Source organism: Pseudorasbora parva, chromosome 8 (assembly GCF_024679245.1).
Source record: "Pseudorasbora parva isolate DD20220531a chromosome 8, ASM2467924v1, whole genome shotgun sequence".
Lineage (NCBI taxonomy): Eukaryota > Metazoa > Chordata > Actinopteri > Cypriniformes > Gobionidae > Pseudorasbora > Pseudorasbora parva.
Window position 1 is genome coordinate 45,765,750 of NC_090179.1, and position 24,691 is coordinate 45,790,440.

At 41.6% G+C, this 24,691-nt stretch overlaps 1 protein-coding gene across 1 annotated transcript in view; it reads right to left on the bottom strand.

The window, feature by feature from the left end:
- The window catches only part of LOC137084567 (NACHT, LRR and PYD domains-containing protein 12-like), a gene marked incomplete at its 5' end in the record, with an annotated part of 382,843 nt that overhangs the window by 147,781 nt on the left and 210,371 nt on the right, over positions 1–24,691 (bottom strand). The window lies entirely within an intron of this gene.

Below are 24,691 nucleotides of genomic sequence, written 5' to 3' on the forward strand. Positions count from 1 at the left end.
CCCCAGTTTGACAATCATGTCTTCATCTTTCACTTTCTTCTCATAGTCCTTCTCATGTTTGATGTTGGTCTGAAGGATCAGGAAGTGTGTGTACATTTGTGTGAGAGTCTTGGGAATCTCTCCAGTCTCTGCTTCACTCATCATCTTCTCCAGAACAGTGGCTGAGATCCAGCAGAAAACTGGGATGTGACACATAATAAAGAGGCTCCTTGATGACTTCAGGTGTGAGATGATCCTGTCGGCCAGACTCTGATCACTGATTCTCTTCCTGAAGTATTCCTCCTTCTGTGGGTCACTGAAGCCTCGTACCTCTGTCACTCGATGGACACACTCAGAGGGGACGAGATCAGCTGCTGCGGTATAGCCATAGATCCCAAAATGGATGATTTGTTTGCTGTATTATGGGAGACAGAACATCATACAGTTTCTGAAAAAAACTTTTGCCACGAGGCAAAAAAGCCAAGCAACATGATGTTAGCATAATGCTAACATGATTAGCATTTTGTTAGCATGATTAGCATGATGTTAGCATAATGCTAGCATGATTAGCATTGTTGCTTGCATAATGCTAACATGATTACCATGATGTTAGCATGATGCTAACATGATTAGCATGTTGTTAGCATGATGTTAACATGATTAGCATGTTGCTATCAAACATGATTAGCATGTTGCTACCATGATGCTAACATGATTAGCATGTTGCTAACATGATGCTAACATGATTAGCATGTTGCTAGCATGATGCTAACATAATTAGCATGTTGCTAGCAACATGATTAGCAAGTTGTTAGCATGTTGATAACATGATGCTAACATGATTAGCATCATGCTAGCATGATTAGCATGATGCTAACACAATTAGCATGTTGCTAGGTGGTTTGCTAGGGTGTTTTGGTGGTTGCTAGTCGGTTTGCTAGGCAGTTGCTAAGGTATTCCGGGTGGTTGCTAGGCGGTTGCTAGGGTGTTCTGGGTGGTTGCTAGAGCGTTGCTAGGTGGTTGCTAGGCGGTTGCTATGGTGTTCTGGGTGGTTGCTAGGGCGTTGCTAGGTGGTTGCTAGGGTGTTCTGGATGGTTGCTAGGGCTTTGCTAGGCGGTTGCTAGGGTGTTCTGGGTGGTTGCTAGGCAGTTGCTATGGTGTTCTGGGTGGTTGCTTTGATGTTGCTATGTGGTTGCTAGGGTATTCTGGGTGGTTGCTATGGAGTGGCAGCATCCCATAATGATACCCCAAAATCACCTTGCCAGTATGAATGATATATACCAACCCCCGTGTCTCTATGATGTTCAGATGTGAAGATATACACTGTGGATTTGGGTTGCTAGGGTGCTCCATAGTGGTTGCTAGGGCGTGGCTAGCAAGTGTTGACAGTGATTTGTGATTGGCCGTTGATGCCCTGAGTCAATCAAACTCACCCCCATGTTTCTATGACACTCCTATCCAGAGATATAACTTTGATCTTTTTCAATGGAAGTCTATGGGATCTGATGCTAGGGAGCTCTAAATGGTTGCTGTAGACTGGAAATTTATTATTTTAATATTATTTTATTATTTTAATATTATTTCATTCATAAATGGATATTTTATTATTTTAATATTATTGTATTCATAAATGGATGTATAATGTGTTTGTGAAGTTTAAATGCATGAGAGAGTTATGTATATACTGCATGAACATACATTGGAATCATATGGCAGACACAGGGGAGGAAGAGATAATTTTGCCCATACAGGAATGCATACATGTAACACGTGGCATTAGTGACGTATCATTGACTGATGGAACACATGTGTACGCATGAAGTATACATTCTATTTTAACCATAGGATGCAAGTTTTGCTACCTTGTAAGGAATTGTAAATCCTTTTGTCAGTGGTATATAATGCTCACTGTAAATGCACTGCCCCAGAGAAACAGAGAAAACGGAAACAGGGAAACATGCAGCTGGCATGACGACAACAAGTTTCTCTCCTATGCCTGATACATATGACAATAAAAGAGCTTTTTGACATGGCAACTGGTATCCGGTCCTGTGATTTCATCATAACGGGGACAAAGCTGTAAATTACAGATCAACATTTGGCGTCACGAACAGGATCTGCATTTCAGACATTTGTCTCAATCAATTCATCAGGTAAGACATTTTCTTTTGCTTAAAAAAATAAATAAAATAAAATAAAAATGCTAAGTCTACCTGGATGATGATATATATATAGTGTTGAGACAGTGACTGAAACTGCTTAAAAAGAACTGTGCAATTTTAAAATACCAGTTGTGTTGCCAATAAATTGGTGTCAGGCATAGTCAAATTTTAAGTAATTAATTTGATGTGATTTAATAAGTTGTTCTGATCAGTGGGTCTCCAAATATTTGAATGAAGCTGGGTAAAAGTAGATCTTTTGTGCAAAAGACTGTCTTGTCAAATTTTCGGGAAAATAATCCGTAAAACGGTTAAGCAATTAGCTTGTTGTGACTATGAGGTGGTGGAATGTGGCGAGCCTGCAGTAAAAGGTGGCAGAATAAACTCTAAAACATGTCCACACACCAGAGCCGCACTTAGAAGAAGCGTGGGGAAAGTGCAACTTGTTGTGAAATAAGAGCGGTTTAAAGTTAAGGGTCTGTGCTAAAAGTAGTACTGTTTGAGAACCCTAGAACATTTAAACACGCTAAAGTAAAAGGTACCTGTCTAATAGTAGCTAGGATCGTGGGCCTTCTGATTTTGACTAAAGCTGTTCAAATGTTTGGGGAGGAGACTGATCTGACTTCAACTGAAAGAAAAGAGAAAATTTGGAATTTGTAAGAATATTTAGGATTTAACTTTTGTTTTCTTTCTCTTCTTTCTTTGTTTTCTGAGTTGTCATCTAGGGAGTGAGAGAGAGAGAAAGAGGGTAGGGCAGGACCCTTCCCTTCAGCTGTCACACACACACACACACACACACACACACACACACACACACACACACACACACACACACACACACACACACACACACACACACACACACACACACACACACACACACAGTTATTTATATATATAGCCCTGCTGCTGAGAGCACAGAGACACAGATCATCTGCGAGATGGCAGAGAGTGGCTTTAATAGCAGAACAATATCTGCTTGGTACCTGGAGAAGAAAAATAAAAAACAAGCCAAGTTCTTGAAGAAAGGACTGGATGTTGATGCTTCTTTGGATGAACAGTTTAGATGGTTCACCATCCAAAAAGACTCTGTCAAACTTAAAGCCTTTCCAATCCTAGCAGCTCACTGGATTGTGAAACAAGGTGGAATTTGTTGCAGTGCGGATGGGAGTCCAGTTCCACTTGTTGAAGCAATGAAGCCCCAGATTGAAGCATATAACAAGTTGAATAAAATAATGTCCATTACATGTTCAGAAAAAGATAACACAATCATTGATGATTCATTTGATCCAGATTGGACAAATATAATAGCCAAGGCTGAAAGTAAGTTTTTGCAAGCACAAGTAAACTCAGCAAAAACTGTAATGCCTCCTCCATACAACCCAATTTATCCAGCTTTGCCTGGACAATGTAAAAGTTATTGTAAGCCAAATGAAGGGCCAGTTGACAAAATATTTGTTGCATCTGCACAGGCCGCTCCAGTAATAACCAGATCCAAATCAGCCCATCCAAACAGAGACATGTTGCGTTGTACACCAGCACCTGCTTCTGATTGGGGTGATGACACAAGAGATGACATGATCACCATTGATAAGGTCAGTCCTGAATTTTCTTCACCTATTATTAAAAATGAAGAATTAAAATCTGAAATGATGACAGAAGAAAGACCATTCACACCAGGAGAGCGTCAAGCAATTCTCACAGCTTTGCCTCCTTTGAAGAGACAAGATCCAAACACAGAGTTTTGGAGAGAATTAGATTCCTTGGTTGAAGCACATCAAATGTCACTGAAAGACATACACACCATTGTAAAAGCTAAAATCCCAAGAGACAGATGGGAACGCCTACCATCGTCAATCACAACAGCCCAATGGATAGACTTGTGGGTTGATGGCCAGGGACGACCCCTGGGTCTTTGGCAAGCCTTAGATGTGTTCCGAAAAGAAATCCAAGAGATCCTGGGCAGTGGTAAGATACCTTTTACATCAGTAACATTGATTAAACAAAAAGATGATGAATCGCCAGATGAATATGCATTGCGTAAATGGAATGCTTATGAAAGATGGGCACTTTGTGCTAAGAAAGAACCAGATAGAGATGATGTACAGTTTACTGACACACTTGTGGATGGTTTAAGCACAAAATACCAACAAGCATTATTACTTGGAGTTAATCCAGGAGAAACATTTGACCAAATTATGCAATGGGCTGGTCGTCTGGAGATGGCTATCAGATCAAACAAGGATGAGGGAAACAAGCCAAATCGAAGAGGGGTGGCATTCGTTCAATCCAACAACAACAATGCGGATAGGATGTTAAAGGTTTGCTGCAATTGTGGAAAGCCTGGTCACATCATAACAGACTGTTGGTCTAAAGGAGGTGGAGCAGAAGGTAAAGGCCCATCGTTTAGACAGGTCAGGGTGAAAACCAATGATAAGCCCCCTCAAGGAAAAACATGGACTGAAGCACAAGTTCGTCAGCTCATCAAGGGAATTATGAGTCCGCAATAGGAATCAGCGGCCCCCTGTAAGAGTAAGAAAAGAGACAATCGCCTTTTTATTTCAGCTTTGATAGGGGGCCATCAATGTGACTGTTTAATTGATACAGGAGCTTCCCTCTCCATAACTGATTTGAACCTACCTACAACCCATGAAACCATAGAAGTTGAAGGAGTTGGAGGAGATATCATGAAACTTCACAAAAGTATACCAGTTCCTCTGCAGATACATGAAGATGAAGTCTTATGGACACCTTTCTGGGTGGGACCGAATTCACAAGGAAGCCTTATAGGTATGGACATTTTACCATTGTTAAACATGATCATATTTACTGACAGTCGCCAATTAGCTACAGCAGCTGGAATAATACCACATGAAGATCGCACATGTAATATAAGTTCTGTTGGTATAGCAAAACCAATTATCAGAAACTGGGGGAAAGAAGGCGTGTGGGGACTTCTGTGTAGCTTATATCCAGATGTTTGGGCTAAACACAAATTGGACTGTGGTAAAGCAAACATTGACCCTGTTGTTATTGAGGGACCGATACATGCCCCTCATAAACAGTACCCAATTCGACCAGAAGCAAGACAAGCTGTGGCAGAGATTGTGGCAGACTTGGAAGCTGAAGGAATTGTTCGACGAACAACTTCTACTACCAACAGCCCTGTCTGGCCGGTCAGGAAATCAGACAATTCATGGAGATTAACCATCGATTATACAAGACTTAATAGTGTTACGCCAAAACCACATCCTATTGTGGCTAACCCTGCTACCATTTTGAATGACATTCCAGGGAATGCAAGAATCTTCACGGTATTAGATGTGCTATCAGCTTTCTGGTCTATACCCATTGATGAAAGATCTCAGGAAAAATTGGCCTTCACTGTGGGGGCATCCCAGTATGTTTGGACAAGACTTCCACAAGGCCTTAATTTATCTCCAGTTGTATTTCATAGAGCACTGGACCAATTCTTAACGGAGCGAAAAGCTGAAATTAAGAGTTCAGGAAGTGTTTGCCTCCAATATGTTGATGACTTGTTGATTGCAAGCCCAGATGAAAACAGCCATATATTTGCTCTAAATATTACTCTGCAAGCTCTAAGGAAAGGAGGATTTAAAGTCAACCCCGACAAAGCCCAGCTGGCTCAATCCAAAGTTATCTATTTAGGCCAAGAAATATCTGTCGAGGGAAGGAGGATGACAACAGAGCGTGTAGAGGCATTGCAGCAACTTCCGAGACCTCTGACAGTAACAGGAATACGGAAGGTGATGGGACTCTTCAACTATTGTCGACAGTATATACCTGATTTTGCTAGCATCACTAGTCCTCTCATTGATTTGTATAAAGGGGGGAAGCCTGGAGTGGAACCGATAGAATGGACACCAGAAGCTGAGGAAGCGTTTACTTCTATGAAAGAGAAACTGATTTCAGCCCCAGCCTTGGCACTTCCTGATGGTCGTTTGCCATTTCATTTGTGGACCAGGGTGGGAGATGAGACCTATTCAGCAGTGCTGTGTCAAAAACCAGGTGATCGGTACAAACCAGTCGGATACTTTTCTACAAAGATTCCTGTCACCATGATAGGTCAACCACGATGTATACAGGCTCTTGATGGTGCCACGTGGGCAGTGAATGCTGTGGAAAATCTGATAGGTGCACAAACCATCACATTGCACACTCCACACAGTATAGTAACGCTGTTGAACAACACAAACATCAAAACAATCACTGATGCAAGAAGAGCAAAATGGGAAGCAACTTTGTTGAACAAGGACTTGAGAGTGGAAATCATCAGAGACACTTCTCTCAACCCCGCAACAATGATGTTGGAACCACATGAGGGAATACCACACGAGTGTGAGAAACAAGTAGAAGATGAAAGCCTTGGACCAGTTAATCCAATCCCGCTTGAAAATCCAGACAAGGAGTTATGGGTCGATGGATCCAGTTACTACATTGATGGAAAACGACACACTGGATGGGCAGTGGTTAAGGCTGATGGAACTGTTGTGAAGAAAGGAGCTCTTCCGGGACAATTTTCAGCACAAGTAGCTGAACTGATGGCGCTTACAGAAGCTCTTGAACTATCAGAAGGAGACCGAGTCAACATCTATACAGATAGTCGTTATGCTTTTGGAGTGGTCCATGACTACCTTGTCTTATGGAAACGACGTGGACTCATCACTAATAGTGGGAGTGAAATACAACATGCTTCTATAATTCGTCGCTTGATTGCAGCATGCCAGCTGCCAAGAGAAGCAGCCGTGATAAAGGTAAAATCAAACCAATCTGACAAGTCTAAAGAAAGTCAAGGAAACATGGCAGCAGATGCAGCAGCCAAAGGAGCAGCTTTACTTGCCCCTACTCCTGTTACCTTGGTACAAGAAAACAGAAAAGATAATCCTGACTTCCATCTTCTGTCATATCACACAGAGACAGAAAAAGAGAAAGAACAATGGGAAAAGGCAGGAGCAAAGGAAGATGATCAAGGTATTTGGAGAATTCCAACAGGACAAGTAGTAATGCCTATTGGTACAAGGAAAGAGCTAATGCAGCTGTATCACGGGAAGGTGCATGCTGGAGCAAAAGCAATGAAAGCTCAAATCAGCGAGACATGGTGGTGGCCTCGAATGATGAGAGACATTGATGATTACTGTAGGAGATGTTTGATCTGCATAAAAGCCAATGTGGGAAAAACTGTAAAGGTGAGGATGTCACATGCACCCAGACCAACGGGGCCATGGACAAATCTTCAAATTGATTTTACAGGACCATTGTCACCCAGTGGAGGGTACCGGTACATTCTTGTAATCATAGATCGATTTACTAGATGGGTGGAAGCATTTCCGACAAGAACTTGCACTGCTGAAGCTGCAGCACGAGTAATGGTGGAAGAAGTTTTTCCTCGCTGGGGTCTTCCATATGAAATAGATTCTGACAATGGAACTCACTTCACTGGAAAATTGATGAAGGAAGCAATGAAATCAATGGGGATTAAACAATGGTTTCACATTCCCTATCGTCCAGAATCTTCGGGGTTCGTAGAACGAACAAATCGCTCGTTAAAGACGTCTCTGACCAAAGCCATTATGCAGACTGGCCAAGGTTGGCATAAATTGTTACCTGCTATTTTGTGGAACTTAAGAGCAACTCCAAACAGAGTAACAGGACTAACCCCTTTTGAATTAATGACTGGGAGAGCAATGATTCTACCTCCTGATGCTCCGCCTCCCGCGGGAACAGGAGGAGATTCAACTTTGTTCCAAGAAAAGTTACGACGATATCTAACTATGCTGGACAAAGCTACCAAAGAAAACACTCAGAAAGTGCGAGAAGCTCAGCAGCAGTGGGATGAAAAACACACCACTACTGACATTCAACACATTCCTGAGTTAGGCAGTTTTGTTATGGTCAAAAGAATTGCTAGGAAAGGTTTAGAGCCTAGGTGGGAAGGACCATATGAGATACTTCTAACAACAGATACAAGTGTGTGCCTTAAAGGGAAGGGTGTAGGAACAGATAGATGGTATCATTGGTCACAAGTTAAACCTTGTCTAGTGAATTAACAAAATGATAGCGATAGCTTATGGCCTGAAACTGAGCAATGTTCATCCATTACTTTTAAAGACTGGGTAACAAGGAGTGATATTAATGATTCTTCTGCTTCCATTTCAGGAATCAATTCCATTGACATTGATTAGAGATGGTTGCAAGTTATTATATTTTACACACTGCACCACTTACAGAACACAACCTTATAAACAATCAACGCCTGTTTACTGATTCACAACCCCAAGGGATAGGATTTTTTAACATCAACATTTATGTTTGTTTGTTATTTTGACCAGGAACTGGAGGAGTTCAGGGCCCGAACGAGTCCAGGCACTGGTGAAGATTCATTAGTTTTTACTTTCCTTTAGATGACTGGGGTTCATTTTAAATACATGCACATAGACATAATCACACACATAGAATGCGGGGACATATCACGGGTGGGGTAATTTAATTTTGTTTTGTTTAGTTTTATTCCCAATTCCTTATGTTTCTATTCTTCTGTCCTTTGTATGTCCTTTGTTTTTGGTTTGCCTTTTCTCTCCTCACTATCACTCTATTAGGTGGTGATGATGGTGTGGAACTGACGGTCGGTAGTTCCAAAGGGGGGACTGTAGACTGGAAATTTATTATTTTAATATTATTTTATTATTTTAATATTATTTCATTCATAAATGGATATTTTATTATTTTAATATTATTTTATTCATAAATGGATGTATAATGTGTTTGTGAAGTTTAAATGCATGAGAGAGTTATGTATATACTGCATGAACATACATTGGAATCATATGGCAGACACAGGGGAGGAAGAGATAATTTTGCCCATACAGGAATGCATACATGTAACACGTGGCATTAGTGACGTATCATTGACTGATGGAACACATGTGTATGCATGAAGTATACATTCTATTTTAACCATAGGATGCAAGTTTTGCTACCTTGTAAGGAATTGTAAATCCTTTTGTCAGTGGTATATAATGCTCACTGTAAATGCACTGCCCCAGAGAAACAGAGAAAACGGAAACAGGGAAACATGCAGCTGGCATGACGACAACAAGTTTCTCTCCTATGCCTGATACATATGACAATAAAAGAGCTTTTTGACATGGCAACTGGTATCCGGTCCTGTGATTTCATCATAACGGGGACAAAGCTGTAAATTACAGATCAACAGTTGCTAGGGCGTGGCTTAATCACATCATCATGATCCTGAGATAGTGATTGGTTGTCTGAGTAGATTGGGCCCACCCCCTTGTCTCTGTGACTCTGTGAAGCAGAGCTAAGCTCAATACAAAATCCCTATGGGATTTACCATTGAATGAGAAACGCATGCGTTTCATGGGACGACCCTCCCCATTATAAGTCAATGGGAAAATTAGCGATTTTTGGGGAGCTCTAGCACCCCAGGGGTACAACTTACACCCCTTTGAGAGGTGTGTCCTGAGAGATCCTATCAGCCCCTTCAAATTTCGTATAAGAGACGAGTGTTTTAGAATTCATCACTCGGCGCTATGAGTGGTCGAAGTTTTCGCAATGCATTCTCGATGGGACGTTTTCGTTACTTTTTTGCCCCTGGGGCGAGCCCCGTACCCCCGATCCCTTAGCAGAGATATAGCACACTGACTCTTTACAACCATTTAGAGTAACCTAGCAACCGTACAAATGATTCAACTCAGGCAAACGTCAACCGCGATCACATGACTCTTTTCAATGGCATAATGGAGGATGAAGGCTCGACTTAAGAGAGCAATGTTTAGCTGAGCTTTACAGATAAACCACATTACTGTACTCTAGTACCGGTGCTCTTGCTGTGAAACATCCCTGTTCTGACAGACACGGGGAAGCTTTCAACAAATCTGTACCAGTGGTTAAAAAAATCTGCTAAATTTTACACTTATTCTATTATATAAAGGTGGAAAAATTGAATCTTACATTTACTTGATATCATCGCTAGTATTAGATGGACTGACTGATTGATACAGTTTGCTTCTTTAAATTAAAAAAATATATAAAAAATACTATAATCATAACTTTTATAGAGATGATATACCTGAGATCAGGCCGTTTGTCTCCACTCTTAAACTCTATTGGCTGACCCATAGAGCAGTCACTCTTCATAGACACACAGCTGGACTCTGGGTTTGAGCTCTTCTGCTGGACTGAACTGGAACAGAGAACAGACTCAGTTTAATCCTTTAGATTACCGGGATCATTCTTTAGGAGAGGAACCATATTAATATAAACAATTTAATCGTGTTTGTTGAAAGTACCTGCATCCTGGAGAGAAATCTCCACCTGTGGATCCTTGTGGATCAGCCATGATGAAGCTGCAGGAGAATCTGATGAGTTTGATCTCCTCCACTGACTCTGAATGAACAAACATCAGACACTAAATTAAATGATTACATTAAACATCCTTCATCATTTATCTGAACACATCTGGAGTGTGTGAGGAAAGGATCATGTGACTGTGTGAACCAGGGCCGTGCAGAGACCGTTGGAGGGGCAGGTGCTCAAAGTATAAAAGGGGCACATGGAACAAGGCTTTTAATCGGGCTGTGCTCAAAATATCAATACAGCAATATATTGACACACACTCCTTTCTGATACACGTTTCAATACGGATGTTTCTGTATTGATATGGCAGCAAATGTTGTGATGCAGTTTTGATAAGAAACCTTTAAAATGTCAAAAGTTACAAAAAAAATTAAAAGTAAAAATAATAATAATAATCTTTCCACCTTTTAATAACTCTGGGATTAGAAACTGTTATACTTATGATTCTGTTATACAGAATAGTAAAGAACAGCTGTTATAGTAAACTGTGTAGGTAGGACATGGTCATTATTCAAAATCAACGTGGCCCGTTACGTACAGTACTGAATAGTTTTATTTAACGTCAGGTCAGTATCTGTGGCTATTTTCATGGCAAAAACTGAATTACAAATATACAAGAGTTACATTTATGCAATAAAAATAAAAAGCAAGCAAAAAACACACAAAAAAACAATATTATACAAGATTTGTAACATTAACTTCTAAACCCTTTTCTGGTAAAATCTTTTAATCTTAAATTCCTAAATCAATCCTTTAGTGGGTTTGCTGCCTTTGCTGCTGATACTGCTGGAGTATATCTGAGACTATAGACATTAAAACAAGCGCTAACACTTTACTTGAAGGGGTGTGCATCAGACTGACATGACACATTCATAATCATCACATGATGACACGTCATGAATATGAAGGAGTTTTTATGTATGTTTATAACAACTGTCATTAAGTGTCATTCGCTCAATTAATGCAAAGATGACATTATGTGAGATGTCTTGTTAGTGATAGTGACAAACTTTAAAATTTGAAGTGGTCATAACAAACACATCTCACATAATGTCATCTTTGCATTAAAAATTACATAATTGAGCGAATGACACTTAATGACAGTTGTCATAAACATGCATAAAAACTCCTTCATATTCATAACCTGGGTATTTTCATACCTTTTCCTGAAATCTACTAGGGCCATATCTCATGTACTCTGCACTTTGATGTTAGGTCAGGTTCATTTTATATTGACATCGATATTTTTAATAATACATTTTAAAGTATTATTTCCAGAGATATATTATTGAGTTTAGAGGCTATAGTGATTTTGCTGTTGTAAACACTACTGTTACAGAAAAACATATTTTTTCATATTAAAATTAGTGCTGGGAATCCTTTTAAACAAATTAACTAATTAATAAAAACATTTCTGTAATTAATCAAGATAAATCACGATTTAAAAACATGGGGATTTTTAATATTTTGATATTGTAATCATTTCAGTTACTCTCCAAATTAATGTAGAAACAATTTAAAGTCAACATATTGTAAATATGTGTTGTATTGGCATCTTTTTAGGAATGAAGGCCAGTATCACTGATACTAATGTCTCTATGAAACATTATGACATTGCATTACAGTATAAATGAAAGCTACCAATTTCAATATTTATTAGGCTTTAAAAAACACTCAATTTAAGTGAACTTAAAACAATCTTTATATAAACCCATTATAATAAATGTTATATTTACCGGTGGCCTTTTAGACAGAAAGCGTAATAGAATTATCATTATCAAAACCTTTCTGAATTATCATTAAAGCTACACTTTTCTCTGTGATGAACATTATTGACATGAACATGATTGAAACCTGTTCTGAATTTATATAACGTACATTATATTTTTAATGATAATAAAAAACAGATATAGGCTAATTCAGAGGATGAAAAATCAGTATATGCCTTTACAAGTGTTTTTAAATAAATACTAGAATAAAAATAATAGGTTAAAGTATAAATAGTTTTTAGTAAAATAACAAAGACAAGACTGTGTGTAACTCTACGCCCGTGAAACTTTTCTCCCTCAAACAGCAAACTAATGTTAACGTTACTTCTACAATACACATACAGGAAACAGCAATATAAACAACAGCTCCATGCTCTCTCCACGTCGTTGTGGTAAAATGATAACAAATAATAACTAACTAAACAAACACTTCGCTGAGAACAACACTTAACGTTACCGCTGTATTGAAGAATCCGCTTCTCAGTCCACTCTCCACTGGCGCGCGCGAGCGGCGTGAGAGATGAGGTCATCGGGTGAAAGGTCATCGTCATGTGATTCATTGTATTGTTTAATTTATTTAATTTTACTAATAGTTAGATTGGGCAGGCCTTCACAAAATGGCCTTTGATTATAAATATATAATAATATAATCGTTTTTTTTTGTTTTTTTTTTTTTGCCTTGACAAAAAGGGCATCAAGGGGCAAAGAGGCAGGTGCTCAAGCTCTAGTTCACTTTCACTTTCCATTTGTGACGAGAGAGAAACGCGCGTGCACGAGAGCAGTCGTTGCGTGAACGGGCGTTGGAGATTAATATTTTGTGAATAAAGTGGCAATTCTTTTCTTTTTGCTCAAGGGAAAGACTGTTTGATAACATCTGTATGATATGAAATGTTTGTCATCCTCCGATCATGTTTATAATCACATTTAGTCATTTATCAGATGATTTTTCCAAATGTGGATCAATGCGATGTGACATAAACCTGAAAGAATCAGAGAAATGAAAACCATACTGTAAAAACACTGTCAACTCTTGAACAGTTTTCATTTATTTCTCCTGCACTGATCACTTTATTGCACTTTTAATTGAATTACTGAAATGGTCAAAACTCACGGAGAGGAAAGGACAGAAATGATGGCGACACATTAAATAATGAATAAATCCTGATGTTTTAAAGCCATCTCTTCTGTTCTCTCACATCACACTCTTTTAGTCTCGTTTAGCTCTGTTTTATTGTGTTTCTGTGCTATTATGAGTCTCTATTCACTGGAGGAGGAGATCACAGATGATTGTTTTCTCGAATATTTTGCAATGAAACAATCTGTAGTGCAGTAATAACATGTGTGTCTTTATTTCTATCTGCTCAGTTTCTTCTGTTTGTGCCATTCTGTGTTCCAACAGCATCACATCAGCACACAGTGACCTCTAGTGGTGATCTCAGGGAACAACATCATCTGATATCATTACATCCCCCTTTCTTTAAAGGAAATATTCAACAGTAAGCATAATGTTATTCTGTGATGTGTCTAAGTTTGCATTCAGTGTAACATCTTAACTCAAGTGTTAAACTCAAACACAGGCACTTTCTCATCGCTCTAACTTTAAGCGATGTCTCACACATTGAGTCTCTCAGCTTTTCTGATGTGTCTTGTAGATCTTCTCAGTGTAACTGTGTGACTGTTTGATGTTTGACTGTGTGTGTGCAGATCACACTCATCCTTTGCACACGATGCAGATAATGCCGTCGACTCAGACTCAGGATTGCTTTGAATCGAGACTTGTGACTCTTTCTCAGTCTCTGTTTCTTCTGAGAATCTGTCCATCGCCGGTTTTCCCCTGATCAGATCTCGGAGCTCCTCTTGCGTGACGACGGCTTTCTTGCTCCAGTTCTCATCATTTCTGATTCTCATACGTCATCCATCATCAGTGGTCGCACATGTTTCGCAGCTCTGTCACGGCAGAACTTCTGCTTTTCTTTCGGTCGCTTGAACCTCTGCTTCATTTCCACACGTCCGTTCTGTTTTGAGCAAGATGGCGGTGTAGTGCGAAGTGTCCGATTCCTCCGCGTCTCAGCCGGAGCCGCACCGCACTCTAATGGAGAGCTTCTGGGATTGAGCAGAGCAAGGTATGGATCAGACTTGCTGTCTGCAGCTTTCTTCAGGAGTCGCTTGAGAATATGAACGGCCTTCTCAGCCTTGCCGTCTGACGGAGCGTATTCTGGACTCCAGCTCACATGCTTGAAGTCATATTGCACTGAAAGATCTGGCCACTCTTTGCTGCTGAAACACGGGCCATTGTCACCGATGAGCGTTTGTGCTATTCCATGTCTTGTGTTATCACACACTTTGTGGACATGTTAGGAAGTAAGGCTAATTCAGGGCAGTTTGAGTAATAGTCAATCAGCACTAAATAATGATGGCCTTTCAGATGAAGAGATCCATTCCCACTTTCTCCCAGGCTGATGTTGGTCAGTCCAGAATTATCATTGGCTCTTTGATCCGCCTGCGTCTGAATCTCTGACATGTGCCACACCGTCTCAGCAGATGTTCAATGTCTCTGTTAACTCCAGGCCAGAAGACTGTGTCTCTCGCTCTCCTCTTACATTTCTCCACACCGAGATGAGCTTCATGGATTCTGTGTCGTGTGTCTCGTCTCCAGCTTTGTGGAATGACGAGTCTGTTTTGTTTCAGGAGAATTTCATCCACAGCTCTTAGATCCCGATATTTTGGAGAGGATCCCGTCGGCCTTCCATTATTCATGTTATCGATGTCATCTTGCGATCCGGTGTGTTTTTCGGTTTGCTCTGCTCTTTGCTTTGGCTTTGCATCTGACACAGGAAACGCAGTAACACCATGTTCACATGTATCTCCACATCTCCTTCTGTTGTCCTCGCTCTACTTCTGCTGCTGCTCATGAGAGGGCGTCTGCAGCACTAAGGCCCAATCCCAATCCTGTTTTATACCCCTTCGCCTAAAATAGACCGCTGGAGCCGCTTTTCCATCGGGACAAACTGTTCTCTCTGTTTATTCACCGTTCCATTCAGTGCCGATCCGATCCGGCCGTACGGATATGGTTTCGATTTCTACTGTGGCGCTGCGATAACGAAACGTGATACAAACGAGTCAGTTGTTGCCTTGGTAACGCAAGAGTTTACAGACGATAAGTGACGTAAATAGCGACAGCGTTATGAAGGATGACCAGATATTAAAGTTTTAAAAGCTTAAATTTGAAAGATTTTCAGTTTATAGTTTGACGTGTTTGAAGTCAGTATAGTCCATCAGAAAACAACTATTTGGTTGCTAGGGTACTCAGGCTGGTTGCTAAGGTCTTGCTACATGGTTGCTAGGGTACTCATGGAGTTGCTATGCAGTTTGCTAGAGTACATGGGATGGTTGCTAAGGTATTGCTATGTGGTTACTAGGGGTGACCCCGAATAGTCGAAGATTCGATGCATTGATATGCGGAGCCTGATTCGATCTCACGGTCAAATCTTCGCGGGTGTTATGAAACGATGATCATACCATTTTGGCAATATGGGGGTGCTCAATATTTTTAAGACGTCTCGCGGCGTTGAGCTGAGCATCGGTGTGCGACCCCTTTAAGGGTGCTGAGCTTCGCACCGCGCCTTTAAAATTAGAACACGTTCAATGAGTGTACACACACCGGCGGCAGCATTCAGCGCCTGTCCGCGGCCACTCGGGAAGTTGTTTATAATCCTGCCGCACCACAGAGCGCTTTCGTGCAGCTCATCTGTCAGTCAATTCAAAATTGAGCTCGCGTGTATAATGTGCGCGTCAGGTGGCGGTGTGAGATCCTGAGGCGCGGCGCTGAGCTTCGTGTACGTCTTCACCCGCTTTAGGCACTATCGGCTTCAGAACGTGCATGTAAACGCACTCAAAATGTTCTTTTATATATCTGTGTGATGTTCTGTATTTCGATCGCGGCTTTAACATGTTATGAGAAAACGGTTTCCGAATGTTTATCCACCACATTACCTTTTAGGCTATCTAAACCTAAATAAGAAAGCCATCGTCAGCTCGTCTGTCAGTTGGCAGTTAGTTTTGGTCGCTTTATTGAAAGTTGTTGCTGTGTGCAGTGTGTAAAGGAAAATAAAAATAGTTTTACCCTTCGGCTGACAGTGTCGTGCCCCTCCCAACCCATTCACACACACACACACACACACACACACACACACACACACACACACAGATGATTCGACTATCAGTCGACCATTGAGAGATTCGACAATTCTGATTCAAATGTCTAAATCCTTAGTCGAGGACAGCCCTAGTGGTTACTAAGGTATTCTGGGTGGCTGCTAGGGTACTCGGGGTGGTTGCTAAGGTGTTGCTTTGAGGTTGCTAACATACTCAGGGTGGTTGCTAGGATGTTGCTATGCGGTTTCTAGGGTACTCAGGTGAGTGCTATGATGGTTGCTATGCAGTTGCTAGGGTACTTGGGTGGTTGCTAATGTGCTTTTATGCAGCTGCTAAGGTATTCTGGTTGGTTGCTAGGGTACTCTGGGTGGTTGTTAGGGTCTGGCTATGTGGTTGCTATGGTACTCAGGTGGTTGTTAGGGTGTTGCTATGCAGTTGCTAGGGTACTCAGGTGGTTGGTAGGATGGTTTCTATGTGGTTGCTAACATGCTCAGGGTGGTTTCCAGAGTGTTACTATATGGTTGCTAGGGTACTCAGGTGGTTGCTAGGATGGTTGCTAGGGTACTTGGGTGGTTGTTAGGTTGTTGCTTTGTGGTTGCTAACATACTGAGGGTGGTTGCTAGTGTGTTGCAAGTCAGTTGCTAGGCTACTAAGGTGGTTGCTAGGGTACTTGGGGTGGTTGCAAGGATGTTGCTTTGTGGTTGCTAATGTACTCAGGGTGGTTGCTAAGGTACTCAGGTGGTTGCTAACATATTTAGGGTGGTTGCCAGGGTTTTGTTATACGGTTACTAGGGTACTTGGGGTAGTTGTGTTTGTGTGTGTTTCACTTGTGCTCAGGCCCGGCCCGGAGTCTGTCTGTCTGTCTGTGTGTGTGTGTGTGTGTGTGTGATCGCGAGTCCATTGGACAGTGAGGGGGAGGGGCTTACGAGGTGGTAGAGGTGTGGTCAGAGTGGGCGGGGCCTGTTTGTGGGTCAGTGAACCCAAATCTCCAAACAAACAGAGTTTAGCTGACCTGAGATCAGCTGCAGAGTCGGCCAAATGCTGCACCTTCACTGGAACTGACAGACGATCACACACTCCACATTTGAACAGTCAATGCTAATACTTTAACAAATAATAAAACACACTTACAGGCTCTGATCCAGAAGAGATTCACAGTTGGAATTGCCCCATTTTAAAGCAATAGTCTTTGTGCACAGCCGGTGCACGCACACGCACACAAACACACACACCAGTGTTGTGCAAGTTACTTCCAAACAGTAATATATTATAGATTACTTATTACTGCTATTTAAAAGTAATTCTTTACGTTACAATATTACTGTCTCAGAATTGTAATGCGTTACATTACTCCTGTATTACTTTTGAGTTACTTTCACCAAAATAGCTACAGAAGTAGCTCTTAACATGCTAAAATGTAGGCTACCAGAGAGCATTTTACATCCAGTAGAAGGAAATATGATGAAGAATAATGACTGTGGGCTAGACTAACAATAGAGAATTGTCTCAAGACAATGCACGAAATCATGACAGACAGAATCACAAGCGATCCAATTCTGTTATAAGTATTGTAGAGGTAAAGAGATTATCTGGCAATATCTGGGAATAGCTTCTGTTCATAGACACAAAATAACTGTGTGTAAACTCTAAGTTCTGACAATATGCGCATTTGTTCTTTTCTTATTGTTGAGACATCGATAGTTATTTCGGTTTTAGACAAAGGTTGCATTTGACTGCATTGACTATTAGCCTATGTTTTTGTTCTTATATGTGATAAACTAAGCAATGCGCATCCATCTCGCGAATGTACAGTAGAGATGTGACGGTGGGGACATTTTCCCACCGGTTAATCAAAGTGTGATGTGACAACATCGGTAATAACGGTATCTGGGCTTTTAAATCACTAATTATATCTAACCGAAAGGAACATGCGCACTGCCGCTCAGGCATTAATAATGGCAGCGGATGCAAAGCGAGTGCTTTCAATGAATTCCTATGAAAGTTATGCTTCCATATGAACTGAAACCGTGCCAGTGCGCGCACACTGTGAATGACAGCTCGTCAGTAAATGCGCGCTCTGTGCGGCCAAGCAGATTTTAGTTTCGGTTTAAAATTTAAAGGGGGTGTGAAACACTCAGTTTCAGTCACTCTCATGTCAATCTTGAGTACCTATAGAGTAGTATTGCATCCTTCATATCTCCGAAAAGTCTTTAGTTTTATCAAATTTATAAAAGAAATATGGGCTGTACCGAGTCTTTCCGGAAAAAAAAGGAGCGCCTGGAGGCGTATCGTGTGGGCGGAGCTAAAGAATGACGAGCGCAAACAAAGTGGTGACGTCCTCAAGCGTGGAGAAGCCCATCGCTATCTCAGCTAATACAGATAATGATCCACAATCAAATCTGAGTCAGAAAAAAACTGAACAGGAGAAACGGCAACAGCAGGACGTCCGTCTCTGTGGTATGGACTGTATTTAGTGGCCTGTCAACATTTGTGTGTGTTTACTCGCAGTTTATGAGGACATGATTCGGTTTATGGACTATTGTATTCGACTAAACCTTAGCAGTAGCAAGCAAAACGGTTTTGCACGTCAGACTAGTGTAACGTTATACAGAGAACAACAATGGAGTCCGTTAGCGCATTTGAATGACGAAGCACGCGATCGTGTCGTTTACTGATGTTTACTCACGCGACGATAGCCGACAGCACAGACATTTGAAGCAGTTTAACTCACCGGCTGCTTCCAAAGCAGGACCGAACCTTTATCGCTGGGACCGCTCCGTCAGAAACACACTTCTTTGGTATGATTTGGTGAAGTCCTGACAGCAGTGACCGTGGAGATCCACTTTGAGACGCGACTGAAGCGATGTTGTGAAGCTTCCCGTCATTTCTGCGTTCAAATCGGTTCAAATGCAGCGCTGCCTTCCCAGAATGCTGTGCTGAAGCGTTGAAGTCGCTCGACGTCACCCATAGGAATAAAGTGGAGCGCGGCGCGCGACATAAGTGTTCACGGACGACTGGATCTGCAGCTGAGAGTGTTTACAGGCGTGCATTTCCTCTCTCGCTCTAGTCACGCGCGCGCACCCTACCGGGAGAAGAGCCCGTACGGCCCATACAAGGACCTTCCGCTCTATTAACGTCAAGCCGACCCATACTCGAAAAAAACTCTCCGAAACTTGTGAGAAACCGGAAGGAGTATTTTTGACACAGAAATACTCCATCAAACGTCCAACATTAGTTTTTGAAACTTTGTCTATGTTTAGGATGGGAATCCAAGTCTTTAACAGTGTAAAGAGCTCAGTGTGCAGGAAACAGCATTTCACCGCCCCTTTAATGAAAAACACAACACAATGACAAACTCCCTTTATTAGGCGCTTTTACGTTTCACTTTGAACCCAAATCTTCCGTGATCATCTGTCAGCTCAAGATCTGACTCCTGCTGCGACGCTCCTTCGGATCATTCTTAGCAGACATCTTCAGTTTTTCTTTGAACAGCCTGTTCTCTAACTGAACTAAATTACTTTATTACTATAAAAAAATCAAAACCCCGGTGTGCAGTAGGCTAGTCTTATTCTGTCGTCTTCACTCAAGTGTTTAGTTTGGCTCAGCAGCGCGCGCCTCGTCTCTCGTCCGTTCTTTGACGCACTCGCCGTTGTTCTTTTCTTTTAAACGAAAGAGCCTTTAAACGGGGGTAACGCAAACGTTACTGAAAATGTACCCAGTAAAATATTACTGAAAATTCATTAGTAATGCCTTACACTACTGCGTTACATCAAAAAGTAATGTTACTGTAATGTATTACTTTTGTAATGCGTTACTCCCAACACTGACTGACTGACTGACTGACACACACACACACACACACACACACACACACACACACACACACACACACACACACACACACACACAACTGACAACTGAAGTCACACCTTCTTTCTCTGCGTGTGCATTTGGGCGACATTATGCTAATATTTCCACCGAGTGACGTAGCTCTGTGAGGGAGAATCAGATCGAGGTGTTTAATCTGGTCTGGATCTGCCTTCTCTTTTATTCCTGCTACAGACGGTGTGATTTCACCAATCCTGTAAGATCATTACAGATCACGCTGAACGACACAGATCTGATGAACTTGGGTACGGTGTGTGTGTGTGTAGACTGTACGATGATGACACCTATTGAATCTCAGGCTACGACACACGTTAGTATAGAAGAATAAACGTCATCAGCATGAGCTAGTGCTGAACAGATAGAGCGAGATGAACCGCACTTTGGTCATTGTGGTTTTTATAGGCGACACTAAAGAGAAAGAAAAACATGAAAACCCATCACATGACCCCTTTAATACATTAATACAAATGTAATACAACTATTATTATAAACATGATTATACACTCAAGCTTCCACTGTTTGTAAATTAATCTTTCATTAGTGTTTGTCTCCCTCTGCTGGTCTCACACACACACATTCAGGCTCTATATTCTCTCTGTAACGAAACACACACCTTTTGAGTGTATACTGTGTGTTTATAGAAATAAAATGGTTAATCTGTGATTTGCTGCTGTGAAATAAAAGGTGTTTCACTGCCGCCTCATCAGGTCTGTCAGAGGATCGTTGAAATCTAAATGAAGTCTTAATTTATAACAGTGAAGTCACTGTATCTTCAGTCTCTGTTGATTCTGTTGACTGTGAGTCTCTGTAGTGGATCCTTATTCACCATCAGATCATCAGCAGAACATCAGACTCTCCTCTGATTGGCAATACTGAAATAAAACACACACACAGTCACATATGCAGTATGAGACATTACGTCTGTCACATCTTTTCATAAGAAAACTGAGCACTAACTAGATAAGCTTTATTAATTCATTCTCAAACATGATAATATAGCTTCTATCTGATGCTCAAAGTCACTTTACAACATCAAAAGGTCATGAAAGGTCACTTTCACACAACGGACAGCTGATACAGAACCAGCAGAAATGATCATTACACTCCACTACACACTTCCTTTTATTTCTAGAGAGTAAAACAGACATTTGAACTTTAAATGAAAATATGATGATGGAAACTGTTAAAAACTATTGTTACCATAGTATCTTCAGTTTATAATGAGGATCCTTCTCCAGGCCAGAGAGCAGCTTCACTCCTGAGTCTCCTAGATTATTCTCAGACAGATACAGATGTCTCAGGTGTGAGGGGTTTGATCTCAGAGCTGAAGCCAGAGCAGCACAACCTTCATCTGTGACACCACAGCTCCTCAACCTGTAGAGAACAATGACACACATTAAGTCTATCTCCAAAGCTAAACATGAGCACTTACACTAAATAAATAAATAACACAATGCTGTCAATATGAAATATATATAAATACTCATTAGTTCACGTTGTTAAAATACATCAGTTAGGATTAGAGGAGAGAATATACAGTTTGCACAGAATAACAACATTATTTCTGTGGAAAGTCCCATAAAGTCCTGTGTGTGTGTGTGTGTGTGTGTGTGTGTGTGTGTGTGTGTGTGTGTGTGTGTGTGTGTGTGTGTGTGTGTGTGTGTGTGTGTGTGTGTGTGAGAGAGAGTGAGAGTGAGTGAGTGAGAGAGAGAGAGAGAGAGAGAGAGAGAGAGAGAGAGAGCATGTTTGTGAGGGTGTGTCTGTATGAGTGTGTGTGTGTGTATGTGTGTGTGTGTGTGATGGGTAGGTTTAGGGGCAGTGTAAGGGAATAGAAAATACGGTTTGTACAGTATAAGTGAGTGTGTATGTGAATGTGTGAGTGTGTTTGTGTGTGTATGTGACTGAGTTTGTGAGTGTGTGTTTGAGTGAGTTTGTGTGTGTGACTGTGTGTGTGTTCGTGAGTGAGTGAGTGTGTATGTGACTGTGTGTGTGTGTGTGTGTGTGTGTGTGTGTGTGTGTGTGACTGTGTGTTTGTGACTGTGTGAGTTTGTGAGTGTGTTAGTTTGTGAGTGTGTGACTGTGTGTGTGTTAATGAGTGAGTAAGTGTCTTTGTGAGTGTGTGTGTGTATGTATGTGACTGTGTGTGTGTGAGTGCGCATGTCTGTCTGTGTGTCCGCGCATGTCTGTGTGCGTGTGTGTGTGCGCGCGGAAGTTTGTGAACGTGTGTGTATGTGACTGTGTGTGCATGTTCGTGAGTGAGTGTGTTTGAGAGTGGGTATGTGTGTGTATGTGTGTGCGTATGTGACTGTGTGTATGTGACGGAGTGTGTGTGTGTGTGTGTGTATGTGAATGAGTGTGTATGTGTATGTATGAGTGTGACTGTGTGTGTGTGTGTGTGTGTGTGTTTGAGTGAGTTTGTGTGTGTGACTGTGTGTGTGTTCGTGAGTGAGTGTGTATGTGACTGTGTGTGTGTGTATGTGACTAATTTGTGAGTGTGACTGTGTTGTTTGTGAGTGTTTGTGAGTGTGTGTGAGTGTGTGTGAGAGTGAGTGAGTGAGTGAGTGTATATGTGACTGTGTGTATGTGACTGCTTTTGTGTGTGTGTGTGTGTGTCTGTGTGTTTTTGAGCGTGACTGTGTTTGTGTGTGTGTGCGCGTGCATGTCTGTGTGTGTGTGTGTGTATGTGACTGTGTGTGAGTTGTGAGTGTTTGTGAGTGTGTGATTGTTTGTGTATGTGACTGTGTGTGAGAGTGTGTGTGTGTGTCTGTGTATGTGACTGTGTGAGAGTTTGTGAGTGTGTGACTGTGTGTGTGTGTGCGACTGTGTGTGTTCGTTCGTGTGTGTGTGTGTGTATGTGACTGTGTTATATGTGTGTTGTGTGTGTGTTCGTGAGTGAGTGTGTATGTATGTGACTGTGTGTGTGTTTGTGTGTGTTTGTGTGTATGTGACTGTGTGTGTGAGTTTGTGAGTGTGTGTGTGTGTGTGAGTGTGTGACTGTGTGTGTTCGTGAGTGAGTGTGTGTGACTGTGTGTGTCTGCTTTGTGTGTGAGTTTGTGAGTGTGTGTGAGTGAGTGAGTGAGTACGTGACTGTGTATGTCTGTGTGTGAGTGTGAGTGTGTGACTGCTTTTGTGTGTGTGTGTGTCTGTCTGTGTGTTTATGAGTGTGACTGTGTGTTTGTGTGTGTATGTGTGTGTGTGTGTGTGTGTGTGTGTGTGTGTGTGTGTGTGTGTGTGTGTGTGTGTGTGTGTGTGTGTGTGTGTGCGCGTGTGGGTGTGTGTATGTGACTGTGTATGTCTGTGTGTGAGTGTGAGTATGTGACTGCTTTTGTGTGTGTGTGTGTGTGTGTCTGTCTGTGTGTTTGTGAGTGTCACTGTGTGTGTGTCTGTCTGTGTGTTTGTGAGTGTATGTGTGTGTGTGTGTGTGTGTGTGTGTGTGTGTGTGTGTGTGTGTGTGTGTGTGTGTGTGTGTGTGTGTGAGTGTGTGAGTGTGTGTGTGTGTGTGTGTATGTGACTGTGTGTGTGAGTTTGTGAGTGTGTGTGTATGTGACTGTGTGTGTCGTGTGTGTGTGTGACAATGTGTGTGAGTTGTGAGTGTTTGTGAGTGTGTGTGTTTGTAAGGGTCTTTGTGAGTTTGTGTTACGTGTGTTTTGTGTGTGTTGTGTTTGTTGGTGTGTATGTGATTGTGTGAGAGTTTGTGAGTGTGTGTGTGTGACTGTGTGTGTTTTTGAGTGTGACTGTGTGTGCATGTCTGTGTGTTGTGTGCTTGTTTTTGTGACATATGAGGACACAAATGTGTGTAATGCCATGGGTATGACACAGGTATTACAGGAGAGGGTGAAATATGAGGACATTACCCATGGCCCCACTTTTCAAAAGGCTTATAAATCACACAGGAGGAGTTTTTTTATTTTTCAAGTTACAACCAGTGCCGCCGCTCGCTTAAGACCTAATACAGGGATATGCTCGTCTTTCTCGACTGTATACAGTTCACTTAAGGCATCAGACTCAATATGTGCGCGCTGTGAGCTGTGTGGCAAAAATGACTGGTCATACGGCAGCACTCGCATGCACTGAACACAGTTTACAAAGATAGACCGTTTGCCCACGGTTTTCTTTTATTATCGCTGTTGTAGTGTAGCCTATCACTGAGGAACCAGCACGTGTATCCATCGACAGAACCATACATAAAGCATTATTTTTCAAGTTACAACCAGTGCCGCCGCTCGCACCACGCGCTGCGGTCGAGCAAAACACACGCTACCCATAGCAACGCGTTATGACACAACGACATTTCAGACTGACAGAGACAAGATAAACGGCTTTTCCGCCATTTGTTACTGTTTT